Below are 18,961 nucleotides of genomic sequence, written 5' to 3'. Positions count from 1 at the left end.
GTATCAAAAGTGGTGTTTATTTGCGTTTTCTTAACACAGGGTGCCAGGTAGAAGAAAAACGATACCGTTAGCTACACTCTGCCCGCTGAGGAAAATGCTGAAAACTATAACTGTGAAACACTTAATGAATATACGTAATATCGGTAGGTATTTAAACTCGTAGCTCAGAACCCACCAAAGAACCGATAAATCTGAAGGAAGGTATACTTCACCACACAATGGGTTTGGTACTGACAACATGTTTCTTTGGTGTTGTAAATGACACACGCGGTATTAATGTTGCCAGTGGAGGACGAGCTGTGTATCAATGAATCGGTTTTATGGCGGGCTGCTCACAAGGCTCAACGTGACACTGTATCTATGGTTGATTTTTTATTTAGTCCTGTAGCGATAAATTTGTTTCTGAACTACTTTTACCCTCTTTGCGTCTGCTATTAATACTACTGTTTACTATTCCGCCTCCGGTAGCTGAGTGGTGCCGGCACGGTAGCTCAGTGTGTTCGGTCAGAGGGCCCATTGTCCTCTGTTAAGTAATCAACGATCAACTTGAACGGACGCCATGTGACAGCTGCACAGGCCAAACGCAACGAACTATTCTGAAAAAAAAAGAGTGGTCAGCCCGACAGAATGTCAGTCCTACGTGCCCGGGTTCGATTCCCGGCTGGGTCGGAGATTTTCTCCGCTCAGGGACTGGGTGTTGTGTTGTCCTAATCATCATCATTTCATCCCCATCGACGCGCAAGTCGCCGAAGTGGCGTCAAATCGAAAGGCTTGCACCTGGCGAACGGTCTACCCGACGGGAGGCCCTAATCACACGACATTTACATTTTTAACTGTTTACTGAAAAATCTTTTCGGCCAACCTGTTTTTGTTCATTCTTGCAATTTGTCTTGTAAATTCTGACCTTGATTTTCCGGTTGTAACTATAACATTTTTTAGGATGTCTGAAAAGTCATCATTTTTCATTTTCGTTTACGTGCCAACTGTCGTCCTCTGGGGTCCGACAATTTTCCTTTAGATCCTCCTTTCTTGAATGCTTCCGATTCCTTGTGTTGTTCGCTGTGACCCGCATATACTGCTGGATTCACATCTGAATTGTGATTTAGCACGCCTCTTTACCTTGTTAACTGAACAGGATCCGTTATCGCAATTATTTGAGCAGTTCGGTTATTCTAATCTTCCCACCCATACGTTTCTGTACATCTCACAATAACTTCACTCATTGCCAGAATTTGTCACTTTGATGTCTCGGACGTGAAGTGAAGCTATGGGGAGAGCAGTAAGCCTCCAGCGCTCACGTGGCCGCCAAATATACTCCATCCGTTCCCTTTCTTTTCTAACATTTATCTCGAGGCAACTCCCAAACGCAGGGGATGCCACTTGCATGATCAGTTCGATGGCACGGACTGGAAAATTCATTATTTTAAAGGAGACTGTAGAAGGAATAAAATATCATGTGAATGGTTCGTTATTAGACTTTTCAGCTGCGATGTATTATTGTGAACGCTGTCTCCTAAATATTGTCGTCATAATATTCTGCTTGACCTCATCGCATATTACAGTTCCAACCACCGGCAGAGACCAAAGTTGCTTTTAGTTCGTCATTATCGTCAATGTGAGAACAGCTGTCAGTACGCCTTATGATTAATTTCTGCTTGATAACACCTGCGGAATAATTTATCATCTGATTGGAGACGTTGTTGTTTGAAGAAAAATTCAGCATTTATTTTCACAGTGAAGTAATCGTCAAATCACTACTTTTATTTCAATAAAACCCACCCACCCACACACACACACACACACACACATACACATACACCATACGACTTAACAGCTGTAAGTGTAAGGTCTCTTCTGCGATAATAACAGCGAGACGTAGTGCAAGTACTCTCGGATCAGTTCACAGAAGATGTACGAGTCTTTACACAATCACCGCCTGCCGAGGGCGTAGCGTTAAGAGTCCATTATCGAGGTACAGAGAGAGAAGTGCAGATACCAAGCGAAGTCATCTACCACGCGGCAGGAGGATTTCTAGTAGCAGTCACAGAAAAGTCCCACTGAAATCCAAACCGATGGTCCAGCAATTCGCACAGTGTGCATAGAGCTGCTTCATCACAAAGGCAACAAGACTTTCGTAACTCTCGTCGATCAGGTTTATCGCACTCAGAAACCGCCTATACATTTTTCATTCTCCACCCTTAAAGGTAGAGCGAGCTGTTTGAGTGCTGACTCATCGTCGAGCCACGGTCTTTTCATCCAAACACCAAGCGTGGTGGTAGTGAGACAGAGGAACCGCAAACGGTACTACGAGTGCAGTTCAATAAGTAATGCAACACATTTTTTTTCTCGGCCAATTTTGGTTGAAAAAACCGGAAATTTCTTGTGGAATATTTTCAAACATTCCCGCTTCGTCTCGTATAGTTTCATTGACTTCCGACAGGTGGCAGCGCTGTACGGAGCTGTTAAAATGGCGTCTGTAACGGATGTGCGTTGCAAACAACGGGCAGTGATCGAGTTTCTTTTGGCGGAAAACCAGGGCATCTCAGATATTCATAGGCGCTTGCAGAATGTCTACGGTGATCTGGCAGTGGACAAAAGCACGGTGAGTCGTTGGGCAAAGCGAGTGTCATCATCGCCGCAAGGTCAAGCAAGACTGTCTGATCTCCCGCGTGCGGGCCGGCCGTGCACAGCTGTGACTCCTGCAATGGCGGAGCGTGCGAACACACTCGTTCGAGATGATCGACGGATCACCATCAAACAACTCAGTGCTCAACTTGACATCTCTGTTGGTAGTGCTGTCACAATTGTTCACCAGTTGGGATATTCAAAGGTTTGTTCCCGCTGGGTCCCTCGTTGTCTAACCAAACACCATAAAGAGCAAAGGAGAACCATCTGTGCGGAATAGCTTGCTCGTCATGTGGCTGAGGGTGACAATTTCTTGTCAAAGATTGTTACAGGCGATGAAACATGGGTTCATCACTTCGAACCTGAAACAAAACGGCAATCAATGGAGTGGCGCCACACCCACTCCCCTACCAAGAGAAAGTTTAAAGCCATACCCTCAGCCGGTAAAGTCATGGTTACAGTCTTCTGGGACGCTGAAGGGGTTATTCTGTTCGATGTCCTTCCCCATGGTCAAACGATCAACTCTGAAGTGTATTGTGCTACTCTTCAGAAATTGAAGAAACGACTTCAGCGTGTTCGTAGGCACAAAAATCTGAACGAACTTCTCCTTCTTCATGACAACGCAAGACCTCACACAAGTCTTCGCACCCGAGAGGAGCTCAAAAAACTTCAGTGGACTGTTCTTCCTCATGCACCCTACAGCCCCGATCTCGCACCGTCGGATTTACATAATACTCCAAACGTTCTCAACTGGGGAAAGATCCTCCGTGAGCGAGCGGACTTTATTTTGCTGAAATGTAATTCCGGGATGGCTAGCCATGAAGGTCAACGAAACGGGGCATAGAGTATCGCCGACGTACCGCTGTGCAGTAAGGGCGCTGCAGATGACAACCAGAAGGGTCCTACTATGCAAGGAAATGACACCGCACACCATCACTTCTGGTTGTCGAACAGTGGTGGGATACCAACCTATCGCCCGCCATACGGCTTGACAACCAGGAGTGATAGTCTAGGGTGCAATTCACTTTCGTCCTTTGTTTGTCGTCCGCAGTACCTTTACAGCACAGCGGTACGTCGACGATACTTTATGCCCCGTTTCGTTGACCTTCATGGGAAGCCGTCTTAGATTGATATTTCAGACTATAATGCGCACTCACATGGCAGGGGTTTCTCTTGCTTGTCTTCATGCTTGCCAAACTCTACCTTGGTCAGCAAGGTCACCAGATGTCTCCCCAAATTAGAAAGTTATATATATTATGTGCAGGGCCCTCCAACCAGCTCGAGATTTTTGACGATCTAATGCGCCAACTGGACAAAATTTGCCACAGCATGCCCCTGGAGAATATCCAATAATTCTGTCAATCAGTGCCAAGCCAAATACCTGCTTGCTTAAGGACTTGAGTTGGATCAATGCGTTATTGAGTTGCTCAATTTGTGAAGCTCTTTCTCTTGAATAAATCATCCAGTTTTTTCTGAAATTTTAGTCATTTGTTTGTCTGTACATGTACATCATATCTACCGATTTCCGTCCAACTGGGATAATTCCTTCGTGATATGTCTTTTTTGTGTCTTACAGTCTATTTTGGGAAGGGTTTTCTAATTCCGACATTGGCCTGAGAACTAAGGGAATCTTGCCGAAAACATTGGTCACAACAAGGAGATGGTAACCATTTTTAATTTTCAATTTATCCTCAACACAAAAATTTGAAAACCGAGTGTATTTGTTTATGCGCATACAGAGTAAATTCGATGGCTTAGTTGACATGTGCAGTGTAACTATGCTACTGCCAGTCGACGTATCCTTGGAATGTGGCCTAATCGAGCGAGCTGCGGAGACCACGTGGACTAGCAGAGGTTTGTTAAATGGTCATGCGGCTTCTAGAAGCGAATTGTCATCAGCCTTGTTATTCAGGCCGATACCACACTGCAACTAGTAGCGTGAGCACTGAAATGAAACATGCAGTGAGAGTCCAGATACTGCTAGGTTGGAGCCCGAATAAGAAACGCAGGTCGACCAAAGTCCTGATATAGGGTTGTCAGCCATACAGCTCCAGGCAACGAAAGCAGTCATGCGACAGGCGTTCCTCACCGTTTCGCTAATGTTGCCCGCGCTGCACCACCACAAAACCATTTGACGGTTATATAGACTGCCTCAGAGCAACTAATCGGGCATCAAAGGCAGAAAAACACGAAGATGTGGTACGTTTACTGGCCAATTTGGACCCCAGCTTTACCACACCGACGCTGTCAATAGTCCTTTTAGTCATTCATTCATCATGTAACGTAGACTTGCCCTTCGGACATATTTATAAATTATCCTCATCTCATACAGAGCAGTCTTCGACGATCTGGCGGCACCGACTACCTACCGGTAGACCGTAAATATATAATTGTAGCTACTGTAGTCTTAAGTCCAGAGACTGGTTTGATGCAGCACTCTGTACTACTCTGTTCTGCTAACCTCTTCATGTCTGCAACCTACAGCCATCAGAACATCTAGTCTGAACTGTTTAGCGTTTATGTTTCACTTGCCTCTCTACAATTTTTACCCCTCACACTTCCCTCCATAACCAGATTCACTAATCATCGATGCCTCAGGAAGTGTCCTATCAATCTATCCCTACTTTCGACCAAGTTGTATCACAAAGATCTTTCCTTCTCATCTAGATTCTGTTCCTCTTCAGTGGTTTCCGATCTACCCATCTAATCCCCAACATTCTTCTATAACAGCAGATTATTAAAATCTCTATGTCTTCTTGTCTGAACTGTTTATCGTTCATGGTTCACTTCCACACAAAGCTACACTCCAGACAAATACTTTCTCAAAAATTCGCAATATTTCAATTTATATTCGAAGTTAACATATTTCCCTTTTTGATAAAAGTGTTCCGTGATATTGCCTTTGTAGAAAATGTAGATGTGGGTGTTGATGATAATTATGAAGATCCTGAAACGCGATTCTATAGGACAGCATTCGAATCTCTCCACGAAATCTTACTGAACATGCTGATCCAAAAGTTCGTTATACTTTTAAAATTCAATACTTCACGGAATAATGTACGAGGTAGGTGGGGAGGTAAAAATTGACACACATGCTTGAAATGACACGGGGTTTTATTAAAACCAAAAAAGTGCAGGCTGACCAACAGATGGTGCTTCATATGATATAATAAGTAGCATAACAACTGATTTTTAGAAAAGACAATGTTCTTTACAATAAATACCAACACCAACAGTTGAGGGACAATGTTGTGAACAGAACTGTACAGCATATCTGTAAGTATGGTGAGATATTGTATTTTAGCATCCCTAATGAGGTCGAACGATCGCGGTGAACTTGCGACTTCAGGTAACTCCACGACCAATAATCACACTGATTGAGGCCTGGGGATCTGGGAGGCCAAGCACGACGGACGTGGCTGTTCAGCACGCGATCCTCATCAAACGATGTGTGCAAGGGATCTTTCACACGTGTAGCAATATGACGTGGAGCACCATCCTGCATAAAAGTCGTACCTTCCAGCAGGTGTTTATCAGCCAAGCCAGGGATGATCTGATTCCCTCTCTCACTACTGTTCATTTTATGCACACATCAAAAAAAGTTTTGCTTCACCTCAGTTCCGACAGTTCCGGAACCTGTACAGAAAAATTGGAATAGAGATCAACATAAACATCATTTCCGCCCTTTTCATTGCTCATGAAAACCGCACATTGCATGTTGTACGTCCGTACAGCGTGATCTTCAGAGGTGGTGTTCCAGATTGCTGTACACACCGGTACCAAAAATGGCTCTGAGAACTGTGGGACTTAACATCTGTGGTCATCAGTCCCCTAGAACTTAGAAATACTTAAACCTAACTAACCTAAGGACATCACACACATCCATGCCCGAGGCAGGATTCGAACCTGCGACCGTAGCGTTCACGCGGTTCCAGACCGAAGCGCCTAGAACCGCACGGCCACACCGGCCGGCACACCGGTACCTCTAATACCCAGTAACACGTCATCTTGCATTGACGCATGCCTGTATTCGTCGTCGCATACTATCCACATTTTCATCAAAGCACTGTTGGTCCAGATTGTCACACTCCTCAACGGCGATTCGCCGTAGATCCCTCAGAGTGGTTGGTGGTTCACGTCGCCCATAAACAGCCCTTTTCAATCTATCCCAGGCATGTCGTTAGAGTTCATGTATGGAGAACATGCTGGCCACTCTAGTAGAGCGATGTCGTTATCACGAAGGAAGTCATTCACAAGATGTGCACGGAGAGGGTGCGATTGTCGTCCATGAAGACGAATGCCTCACCAATATGCTGCCTATATGGTTGCACTATCGGTCGGAGGATGGCATACAGATATCGTACAGCCGTTATGGCGCCTTCCATGATCAATTCATTCATGCCTTCTAGCTACGTGACAGCAGCATTTATAATAATTTTTTTACGATCCGCACCTGATATTAGCTAGGGTCATATTTATTTAGAATATCTGTTTTACACCCTGTGCTTGATAAGACAGTCCAGATGTTTTGTCCATATGGATGCTAAGTGGTAAGCTAAGTTTGCATACATTAGTACACTCACTTTGCAAAATGGTTCAAATGGCTCTGAGCACTATGCGACTTAACTTCTGAGGTCATCAGTCGCCTAGAACTTAGAACTAGTTAAACCTAACTAACCTAGGGACACCAAACACATCCATGCTCGAGGCAGGATTCGAACCTGCGACCGTAGCGGTCGCTCGGCTCCAGACTATACCGCCTAGAACCGCACGGCCACTCCGGCCGGCACTCACTTTGCAGATGCAAAGGTAGGACATACGACAATCGTATCAGATCAATATATTTTGTCTTTAACTGAAGGTTACTTTCCCTGGCAGCTGTCGTCCGAAACCAATGGAAAAGTACCTGAAGTAAATGTGATCCTGTACGTAGTGAAGATTGCCACAGTGCATAATAATAAAGTAGATCCGCGATCAGGTCCAGATGACTATGTGGTGCTCACAAGCCTGTGTGTCATCCTCTGCCATATAGCGTCATTTGGTTGCTATTTGGAGAGGCATGGGATCATCACATCGCTCTCCCGGCCAATGTTAGCTTACCAGGCCTTAGACCCACTATATCTCATTCAAACTGGTCCTCAATTGACGTCATGAGGCTGAGTGCACCTCATTCCAATTCTTCCTTCAGGAAAATTCCCCTGGCAGTACTGGGAACTGAACCAGGGTCCTCCGCACAGCAGACACACTGACCACTCATCTAGGAGGCACCGTTATACAGAACTAAATTCTAATGTATAGGGTGACTCAAGAGTCCATTAATTTTTCAAACTTCACTAATTGAGGGAGTAATGTAGACACAGAGGTAAAAACTGACACCCATACCTAAAATTATATGGAGCTTTATTCAAAGAAAGAAGAGTCAAAAACTGGCCGACAGATAGCGCTGAACAGCAACACACCAGTGACGCAGCATGAGAATCACATACACACACCAAAAAAAGTTTTGCATCACCCCAGTTCCCAGAACTCCCGAAGACAGACGTTGACTGGGGATATTGTATCACAGACACAGTACCTTTGACTGTTCAGAGATGTCGCTAAACCCACCCAAATATGTAAGCAACCATGCACGAGCAGCACCTATCAGACAGAAGGGGTCCGACAGCCAAACACTTCCAGTCATTCCACCAGGAAGGAGGTACACGGCTCGTGTTGTCTGTAGTTCAATCATGCCTAGATAGTCAATACCACGGTTAGTATCCTAGCTTTTGATATTCAATGGTCAAAGTGAGCAAAATCTAGACTCAACATTAACTGTGACCTATCCGCGATGGTACTTTACCAAGCAGCATCTGCAATGTCGTTGTCTCCCTGATGGCTTGATTGAATTCACTCAGTCGCAACTTTCCTCCATTCTGTAGGACGTTAATCTTTCCCTAGTCGAAATAATGGCTATTGCACACTCGCTATGGGTTGGAGCGACGTGCAGAATATCTTTGGCCGCAAAAATTCCTACAGGAATAATTAACTACCGCTTTGCTATCTGTCACCACAATACGTGAAGCGCATCGTCCTCACATCGCAGAAAGCAAAGCTCTCAATGCCCTCGTTTATTTCAACACACTTGTGCGGTCTGCCGCAAGTCGAGAGAGAGAGAGAGAGAGAGAGAGATAGAGCCTTAAGGTCTTAAAATGCTTTTATATAATGGGGATCTCCCTACTGTGTCGCGTCTGCGTCGCCAAGTATGGCTACAGCCAATCACCGTCTCGCTAGAGGTGAATACACTTTTCTTTTTCTTTCCGGGTAGCCACCAACCCTGTTAAAGCCGTGCAGCCACTTACCCTCGGTCCTGGTCATATTTTCGCTAAAAGGAATAACGTATTGTTCTGGCCTTATCCCTTCCTGCGCTGAAGCTTGCCGTTCTCTTGCTAATTTACGGTATATTAACCACCTGTTCAGTTCGTCTCCGAAATGCATTTCACTTTAACTTGTTTTTTCCATGCCATTGTCCATGTTGGTAGAGGTTGTTTTGTTAGTTTTCGGTACATGAGATTAATTGCAATTGCCTTTTGTTGATATAATGTAATTATTATTTTCTGAGTACCTCATACTGTATCGTCCTGTCATTATGGATCAAGCTCGTGCAAGGTCCGTAAAATCTGGACGCCTTTCACGATTTAGCACAACCTGCACAATAAATCGACTATAATTTGTCCTAAACAATTATTTTCGAATGTTAAACGAAATTATTGTCTTCTATTTCCTAATGCTTCAACCAAAATAATTTTGGTAGTTATATTGCTCTTTGTGGAAATTACAGCACACAGAAATAATGAAGTCAAGGACATTCAGGCTATAGAGGCTTTTTTCTCTACTAGTTCTACACAAGGACGAAACATGGGACAAAAATAATAGAAAGACCAATGGAGAGGTCTCTTCGTGGGACTTAGCGTCGAATACTGTATGTGAGCATTCTGTGACCTATAATTTTGTTCAATTGCCGCTGAAGAAATGCAAATTCCGCTGAATGTTCATTAGTGGCCAGATACTAAAAGTTGCGATACTGTCTTTCGTTGGTATAAATGCGAGTTCTGTAGGCCATTGTGGGTGTTTACAGGGCTCTATTACTCTATGTTTCACAATAAATTTGTCATTCTGGCAGTGTAATTAACCATCTACTCGCAGTCCAACGAAGGAGGAAGGAATATTGGGTTTTAACTTCCCCTTGACGACGAAGCCGATGGGGAAGAACATCAGTCTCGGACAGAACATCAAGGGAAAAAAAGAAAAAAAGACGCGTCAATTACAATAAAACCATGCCGGCACTAGCCTCAGATGTTGTGGAAAATCATGAAAAATCTAAAAAATCTATGGGTGGACAGAGATTTTAATCTCGCTTCTGTTGAAGGTGAGCACATCGCTATAGTCATGCTGTCATACAATGCCGTCTTTGCCTCTGTTAATTTACAGCATGTCTCAAGAAGTAATCTTGAAGTCTGAGACATCTTCACAGAATTCATCATCTCCAGAAACCTGGCACACATACACTAAACTGATGTGCTGGGATGTTGTTTCTGTGCAGTTTTCACAAACAGTACTGCAAATATCCAGAAACAAAAAATGCCCTAAAATTTGCTGTCAGCTTTTAGGTGAAAAGTGTGAAAATCTCACAAAGTCGCCCAGTCTAGTTAATAGGCTACGGAAGTTTTTTTCGAATCTTGACTCAACACTGGTAGACTGTAATTCGAGTGCAACTGTACTGTGTAAATGGCTGTGATAACTGCATGTTAAATGTTGTTTTATGATTATTTTCATGCTAATTTTGCGCAATGAATTCACAAAACATAGAATTAAAATATAGTGCTTTTCATTCTGTCTATAGCTAACATCCCTGTAATAGAAATATATCTAAATCTTTTTTTTAAATTACTAACAAGGGGAGGCCGCCAATTGTGAAATTCAGATTCGATTCATACTGCGCATAATAAAAGCTCGTGGCCAGAGGTGTAATGTGGCAAAGCACCAAGATGCACTTCTCAGCCGTTGTCGAGAAAATCGACAGTTAAAAGAAACCGTTGCGGTGAAATACTCTCTACGATTAATAGTTTTCTACAGTGTCGTGGCGCAGCGGTAAGCGCTCGGGTTCGTAATCCAAAGGTCGCCGGATCGAATCTCGCGCCATTGAACCTTTTTTTTGTATTTGATTTTTGTAATTCAAATATATATATATATATATATATATATATATATATATATATATATATATATATAATTCCCGGCAATCAGTTGCAAGAATTATACATATAATAAGTCGTTGAAAGTCGTTTGTCGTGGAAAAACTGGCGACTTCGAACATCATTATGTTTTCCGCAAACAAAGTTGTATTTCACAAATGTTATTAATTGTCTTCATAATTTTAACCACGTATAGTTAACAGAAGACGCAGAAACGATATTCCGAAACGAATACGTACAGCGTAAGTCAAACGTTCGAATTAGAATAGAGAACCCACGAACACAAATTTGCTGTGGCAGGTATGAAATATAAACTCCGTTACTCGGTCGTTACACACGAAGGACAGACGTTGAATGGGCCGAAGCGAGCCGCCGCATAACTAGCGTAGTTGCCTGCTAACTTCGAAAGAAGGTAGATGCGGTCCCTAGCGCAACTTATGACATCGTCCAAAATCAGTGCGGACGTGAGAGCTTTGGTACACCCTGTTAAAAAAACGGAAAAATGGAGGCGGTACAATTGGAGAGCGATCCGCCTTCACCAACATGCATAAGCAATTCATTAATAGTTATATATATATATATATATATATATATAACAAAAAACTAATAAAAAAATTGCATGGCGCGAGATTCGATCCGGCGACCTTCGGATTACGAACCCGAGCCCTTACCGCTGCGCCACGACGCTGTAGAAAACTATTAATCGTAGAGAGTATTTCACCGCAACGGTTTCTTTTAACTGTCGATTTTCTTGACAACGGCTGAGAAGTGCATCTTGTTGCTTTGCCACATTACACCTATGGCCATGAGCTTTTATTATGCGCAGTATGAATCGAATCTGAATTTCACAATTGGTGGCCTCCCCTTGTAAGACAAATTATTTTAATGTTTGATTCTAACCTCTTAAATATTATAATCTTACTTAATTACTTTAATGTTCCTATCCAGTTTTACCATTATGTTTCTCTAACATTTTTTTCTTTTCGATTCGTCAGTAGGATTAGGGTCATATCATCCACGAATGTTGAAAAACATTATTGCAAGCGGAAGATTTGAAGTATAGTACTGTCCGACTGCTGCTAGTGCAGCGGTTGCTTCAACGAATGATGCTCCGTCTTCAACAACCAGTCGTCAAATATAATGACTGGTGATCTCCACCGTGGATACATCAAAGACGACCGTTTATTACTGTCTAAGGCAGCGTCAGCATTATCGACGTAGGAGGCAGCTGTTTATAATGAAATTTAATCAGGTTACAGACGTGCATTGCTCACTCGAGACCTTGTTCTGCTGAAACATTCATTTATGACCGACGATTATCTGTCTCAGAATAGCGCACTCTAGGATATTCTAGAGTTTATATAACTTTATTCCTAAAGTTTTGGGACACTTTTCGAGAGTTGTCGTCAGCAGTTCATAGACTGGTTTGATGCAGCTATCTTGTACAAGTCTCTTAATATTTGCGTAACTACGTCACCCTACAGACATTTGGACCTGCTTACTGGCGTAGACCTTGGTCTCTCTCTCTACAATTTTTACTGCATAATTACGGCACACTACATCCATTTGGACCTGCTTACTGGTGTAGGCCTTGGCGACTTTCTCTACAATTTTTGCTCCTTACGCTTTTCCCCATCACCAAATTTATTGTTCTTTCACGTCTCCTATGATTCATCATTAGTTACACGATCTACAAACCTAATCTTCAGGTTCACTTTTCACTTTCATGTAAGACTGTTTCCAGCATTCAATGTCAATATCTTTTGCGGAAAAAAACGTTTTCTTGCTATTTCCGCAAAACATTTTTTAGAAGACTATCCACGGCACTCAACTTATCTTGAAAGTCTTTTGTCGTCTCTTTGCTGGGTCATCGGCCATCCTTAAAGTTTTTATTTATTCCACGTGAATTTCGATTCCTGTTTCAAATTTCTCATTGTATTCCTTTATTGCTTATTCTGTGAACACACTGAGTAATGGGGTGAAGGGGGGGAGGGGGGGGATAGGCTGCAATCCTGCCTGACTCCTATCTGAATTATTGCCTCGTTTTCATCTCCTTTGACTCTTATAACGCCAGTCTCATTTCTGTTCAGTTTACACATAGATCTCCGCTTGCCGTTATTTATCCCAGTTTACTGTAATGTATTCACATATCTTGACAATCTCCTGACAAATGATGAAAAAAGTGAGTAGTATGTTCAAATGTTCTATATTTTTATGTTATACTTTCTGACGTGTTCGATACCCTCGAGAATCATCTCAGCAAATAACATATAAAAACGTCATAGACATATTATATAGAATTAACAGATGAAATAAAAAATTATCACTGGAGACACTCGATTCCACATTAAGGTGTGAGTGTGAATGACAGACTAGCCATGTGCACAGCGCCGCGTTGACACTGCAGCGACGCCCTCTACAAATCTGTACCGGCACTGGCGGGAGAGTTGAGACTAGACTGCTGTCGCGATGCATACGCGCTGTGAGAATGTCAGCGATGTGTCGGCGAAAACAGTAAAGAAGAAAGCTGCCAGAAAGTAGACTCAGGACGAAGTTGTGCATTTAATTAGTTTGTAGGAGGAAATGCCTGCGTTATGGAACGTACTGTTACTGGACTACAGGAACTGAGATAAGAAACAAATTTTGTTGGCTGAAATAGCTATAGTTTTCAACACCTTCACAGAAGAAATTTACCACAATATACACAATACAAGGAATCAGCCAAAGCAGTTTTATAACACAGATTAATTTAAATAGAGAAACAAGTGAAATTATGTGTGAAATTAACAATTTTGGTACTCGGAAAATTGCCATTTAACTTCAAGTGATACAGCTGTATCTATAACTTTATATGACGTGGTATTTACTCATTGTTATATTGGGTGCTGAAGAACAGACCTTCAGGAATTTACGAATGTGCCAATACAAATAAAAGCGCTCAAATAAATGTATGTCCGGATCTGCTTGATTTATCAGACACCCGCCCTATTAGGCTTCTGAACTATTGTATCAAGATGATATTGATGTAATGTTATATCATAGTACTTTCTACTTTACCCGATTTTAAGGAGAGCAAACGTAGTCGATGCTAAAAATGTTAGTGTCAGCAGCAGTCTGTCTTTAACATTAATGGATTTACTCATAATAGCATCTGGAGCGGCAATTTTGAGTCCAACTATAAAAGAGTATTTCTTCCATCTCAATCGCTGTCATTCTCGTAAAATTTCGATATTGTTGTTGACTTTCCATCACAAGCAATACAATGAGATTCTTGCATATTCCAAATTCATCCCACCGCCTAATCCGCTCTCTTATTCACCACGAACAGGGTCGTTTATGTTTTTCTTTGCCACTAAAAGTATCAAAAGTGCGGTTGCAGCCCGACGACCTTTCATCGCAACCTCTTCTTTCACGCACAGAACTACGACAGAAAAATATCGCGAAGAGTGATCACTCAGTTCGCACAGATACTCTCGGATTGCTGTGTATTACCGCTTCCGACATCTGCTCTCGCAAAACTCTCAGACACTTACGGGAATTAAACTCTCACGTGTATCCCAGCCCACAGCATGTTAATTCGCTAAGTGACTGTCCGTGTCATGTGTAGTTAGCAATTAGTTTCCTGTCACGGATCGTTGTGTGATTTGATTTTCTTTCTCTTGAATCTGGCGAATTGAATATTTCAGGGTACACTCTGTCAGTCGTTCCTGCTACTGCAGTATGGGAGCCCCGGGCACGTTCTTAAAACGGAGACCCTCCTTCTCGTCCTGGCGACAGCTCATTCTCAAGTCAACAGAACATCGTCCACACGTCGTCCCTCGCAGCATATTCTTGCGAGATGAAGGGTTTCTTGCTTTGACTTTTGTCAGTTGCCGGTCGGTGAAGCCGAGCGGTTCTAGGCGCTTCAGTCTGGAACCGCCCGACCGCTACGGTCGCAGGTTCGAATCCTGCCTCGGGCATGGATGTGTGTGGTGTCCTTAGGTTAGTTAGGTTTAAGTAGTTCTAAGTTCTAGGGGACTGATGACCTCAAATGTTAAGTCCCATAGTGTTCAGAGCTAATTTTTTTTCTCAGTTAAGATTTTTCAACATTTTTGTTACGTTGGCTCTCCAGTCAATCAGTTCTGTGATTATACGTACCGCCCCCTTCTCCTATGCAGATAACTGTTACTCTATATGAAACGTAAGTATTTCTAAAATGTTTTGAAGAACATTATCTCTCCGCCGTTAACTCTACTGAAAAATAAATGGTTACACTCAATGATGGAAAGACGATGTCCAAGAAATTCGTGTTGACTGTGGACCCCAGGCAACAGAAATTATTTTTTTTACATATTTTTAGTTTGGAAAAAGAACGTTCTAGTTTTGCAACAGCTGTAGGTACATATGTCAGGGTAGCTCGATATCAGTTCTGTTAACACTTGTTGTTGTTGGATAGTTTTCTTAGTTATGCGAAGATTATTTTCCACATGCCCTGTAAGAGTATATCGCAACGTGACGCAGTTCCAAACAATACGGGCGTCCCTGTTGTGGCCCATGCCGTTGCTTAGCATCAACTCGAGAGACGATATCTGAAAACATCAATGTGACTGCCACTAGTCAATAACATCTCAAGAAAACCATGAAATACAGTAAATGTACGACCCAACGAGAGCAGTCAGAGGGTAAGCTGTCAACAAACATTTGCGTTCTGCCAGTCTGTGGCTCCCAAAACACAGTTGTAAAATTGACTGCACCTTTTTGCAGACGCACAACATAAATTATCACAGGTGAATAAGTGTAATCAATATGCTAATTTTCGACAAGGGAGTTATATTCAGAGGAATATGATTTTACAGTCATTCAAACTATTTAACGCGATTTGTCTGAAGCAATTTAACTTACAGTAGCCTGGATTTTATAAATCTTGTAATTAGGGGAACATCACACTACTACATATTACCTATTCACGTACGAAGTTTCCGAGTCGAACGCACTTCTGTATATGCTCCTATAGATAATGTTAGACTAGTCGAACATATAACCTTACTGTCTTGAAACACTCGTTTTCCATGCATACATCATAAGAAATAATACATTCTTGTAAGAATTTGTAACGGATGATAGAGGAATTTCACGCATTAGGATCAGTTTTTCTCTGAAAACTTTTTTGCCTTTTACATCGCACACATCTTCAAAAGTTTGTCCATTAACAAAATGAATTGCGATCTGAAATAGTTGCTTATTCCGACAAATAATTAAATTTATCGTCTCTATGTCAAAGAAGTTCTATCCTCTGTCCCACTTCGGTGAAACCACATTTTCTTGGCTTCTCTTTTCTCTGTTACAGAATTGGTAGAGGTCGCTGCCAATTTGGGCTACGTAACGTTACTGTGCACGGTAGGCGTGACACTATAGGCGTCAATGCGTAACGCTGTGTTTCATTTCGGTGGCAAGTAACATATAGCTGCAAGTATCATTTGCAGATTACCTGTTTCGCCGTTGTGTGCCTATTGGTCTGGCACAACGAATAATTCCGTTGAAGACGTGTTCATTAAGGGCCTCAAACAGGAGCGTCAGTCCTAAATATTTCGAGACTGGATTAACAAAACAGAGAAAAGTAAAGAGGGTGGTTTTAATACACTACTGGACATTAAAATTGCTACACCACGAAGATGACGTGCCACAGACGCGAAATTTAACCAACAGGAAGAAGATGCTGTGATATGCAAATGATTAGCTTTTCAGAGCATTTACATAAGGCTGGCGCCGGTGGCGACACCTACAACGTGCAGACATGAGGAAAGTTTCCAACCGTTTTCTCATACACAAACAGCAGTTGACCGGCGTTGCCTGGTGAAACGTTGTTGTGATGCCTCGTGTAAGGAGGTGAAATGCGTACCATCATGTTTCCGACTTTGATAAAGGTCGTATTGTAGCCTATCGCGATTGCGGTTTATCGTATCGCGACATTGCTGCTCGCGTTGGTCGAGATCCAGTGACTGTTAGCAGCATATGGAATCGGTGGGTTCAGGAGGGTAATACGGAACGCCGTGCTGGATCCCAACGGCCGCGTATCACTAGCAGTCGAGATGACAGGCATCTTAACAGCATGGCTGTAACGGATCGTGCAGCCACGTCTCGATCCCTGAGTCAACAGATGGGGACGTTATCAAGACAACAACCATCTGCACGAACAGTTCGACGAGGTTTGCAGCAGCATGGACTATCAGCTCGGAGACCATGGCTGCAGTTACCTTTGACGCTGCATCACAGACAGGAGCGCCTGCGATGGTGTACTCAACGACGAGCCTGGGTGCACGAATGGCAAAACGTCATTTTTTCGCAGGAATCCAGGTTCTGTTTACAGCATCATGATGGTCGCATCCGTGTTTGGCGACATCGCGGTGAACGCACATTGGAAGCGTGTATTCGTCATAGCCATGCTGGCATATCACCTGGCGTGATGGTATGTGGCGCCATTGGTTACATGTCTCGGACACCTCTTGTTCACATTGACTGGACTTTGAACAGTGGACGTTACATTTCAGACGTGTTACGACCCGTGGCTCTACCCTTCATTCGATCCCTGCGAAACCCTACATTTTAGCAGGATAATGCACGACCGCATGTTGTAGATCCTGTATGGGCCTTTCTGGATACAGAAAATGTTCGACTGCTGCCCTGGCCAGCACATTCTCCAGGTCTCTCACCAACTGAAAACGTCTGATCAATGGTGGCCGAGCAACTGGCTCGTCACAATACGCCAGTCACTACTCTTGATGAACTGTGGTATCGTGTTGAAGCTGCATGGGCAGCTACACCTGTACACGCCATCCAACCTCTGTTTGACTCAATGCTCAGGCGTATCAAGGCCGTTATATGAAGGCCGTTATTACGGCCAGAGGTGGTTGTTCTGGGCACTGATTTCTCTGGATCTGTGCACCCAAATTGCGTGAAAATGTAATCACATGTCAGTTCTAGTATAATATATTTGTCCAATGAATACCCGTTTATAATCTGAATTTCTTCTTGGTATAGGAATTTTAATGGCCAGTAGTGTACTTCAGATGTTCTACATAGTATCACCCCACTTGCATACAATGAACAAAACGTTCATTCAACAATATGAAACTGTCAGAAAAGTCTTCCTTTGGGATGTTGTTCAACTCACGCTTCACATTGGCTTGAATGTCGGTTACGTCGTCAATTTGTCGACCTGTGATGTAAATTTCTATACTTTGTCGTTGTGTGGTAGGTGAGCATTAATAATACCCATGATGATTTTTTCACAAATTAAATGTCTGCATTTTGCATTTCATTCAAATCACGACAGGCGTTAACGCGTCGTGGTTTTTGAATGGGATGGTTGGTTGGTTGGTTGGTTGGGGAAGGAGACCAGACACCGTGGTCATCGGTCTCATCGGATTAGGGAAGGATGGGGAAGGCAGTCGGCCGTGCCCTTTCAGAGGAACCATCCCGGCATTTACCTGGAGTGATTTAGGGAAATCACGGAAAACCTAAATCAGGATGGCGAGACGCGGGATTGAACCGTCGTCCTCCCGAATGCGAGTCCAGTGTCTAACCACTGCGCCACCTCGCTCGGTTTTTGAATGGGAGTTCAGACGAGTGGGGCAGACTTCACATACCCTTTTCTGTCCTTCAAAACATCGTGGAGATTGTCTTGAACACTTGCTTTAGCCATATTGCTCCATTGAGATTTGTGACACAGCGACGTAGACATGCTACAGTTGCACGTCCACTAATTAACACTGCCTGCTCACAAGCAAAAGTCTGATGCACATCTAGGACCGAACAAAACAGGGGTCACTTTATTGATCGAATTTACTTATTTTTCCCTATTGTCCATTTTACTATGTCCTTATTGTTTTTTTCCTTTATTCCCTTTGGTCTCCAGTTATTCTCGCGAGCCCAAGACATGACCCCAGCCTAGTTATGCCCCTTATTCTACCTCAGTTTCACTGAAGGTAAGTATGTCATTAGCGAATCTTATCGTCGATATTCTTTCACCCCGAATTTTAATTCTAGTGGTGAATTTATCTCTTACTTTCGTTATTGTTTCTTCGATGTAAAGATTGAATCGAAGGGGAGAAAGACTGCACTCA

General features: G+C 43.0%; 1 protein-coding gene across 2 annotated transcripts in view; it reads left to right on the top strand.

The window, feature by feature from the left end:
* LOC124722852 (glycine receptor subunit alpha-3) overlaps positions 1–18,961 on the top strand; it is a 375,323-nt gene that overhangs the window by 117,845 nt on the left and 238,517 nt on the right. The window lies entirely within an intron of this gene.

The sequence above is a fragment of the Schistocerca piceifrons genome, chromosome X (genome assembly GCF_021461385.2).
Source record: "Schistocerca piceifrons isolate TAMUIC-IGC-003096 chromosome X, iqSchPice1.1, whole genome shotgun sequence".
Classification (NCBI taxonomy): Eukaryota; Metazoa; Arthropoda; class Insecta; order Orthoptera; family Acrididae; genus Schistocerca; species Schistocerca piceifrons.
The sequence above is the reverse complement of the archived record's forward strand: the minus strand, read 5'-3'. Positions and strand labels throughout refer to the sequence as shown.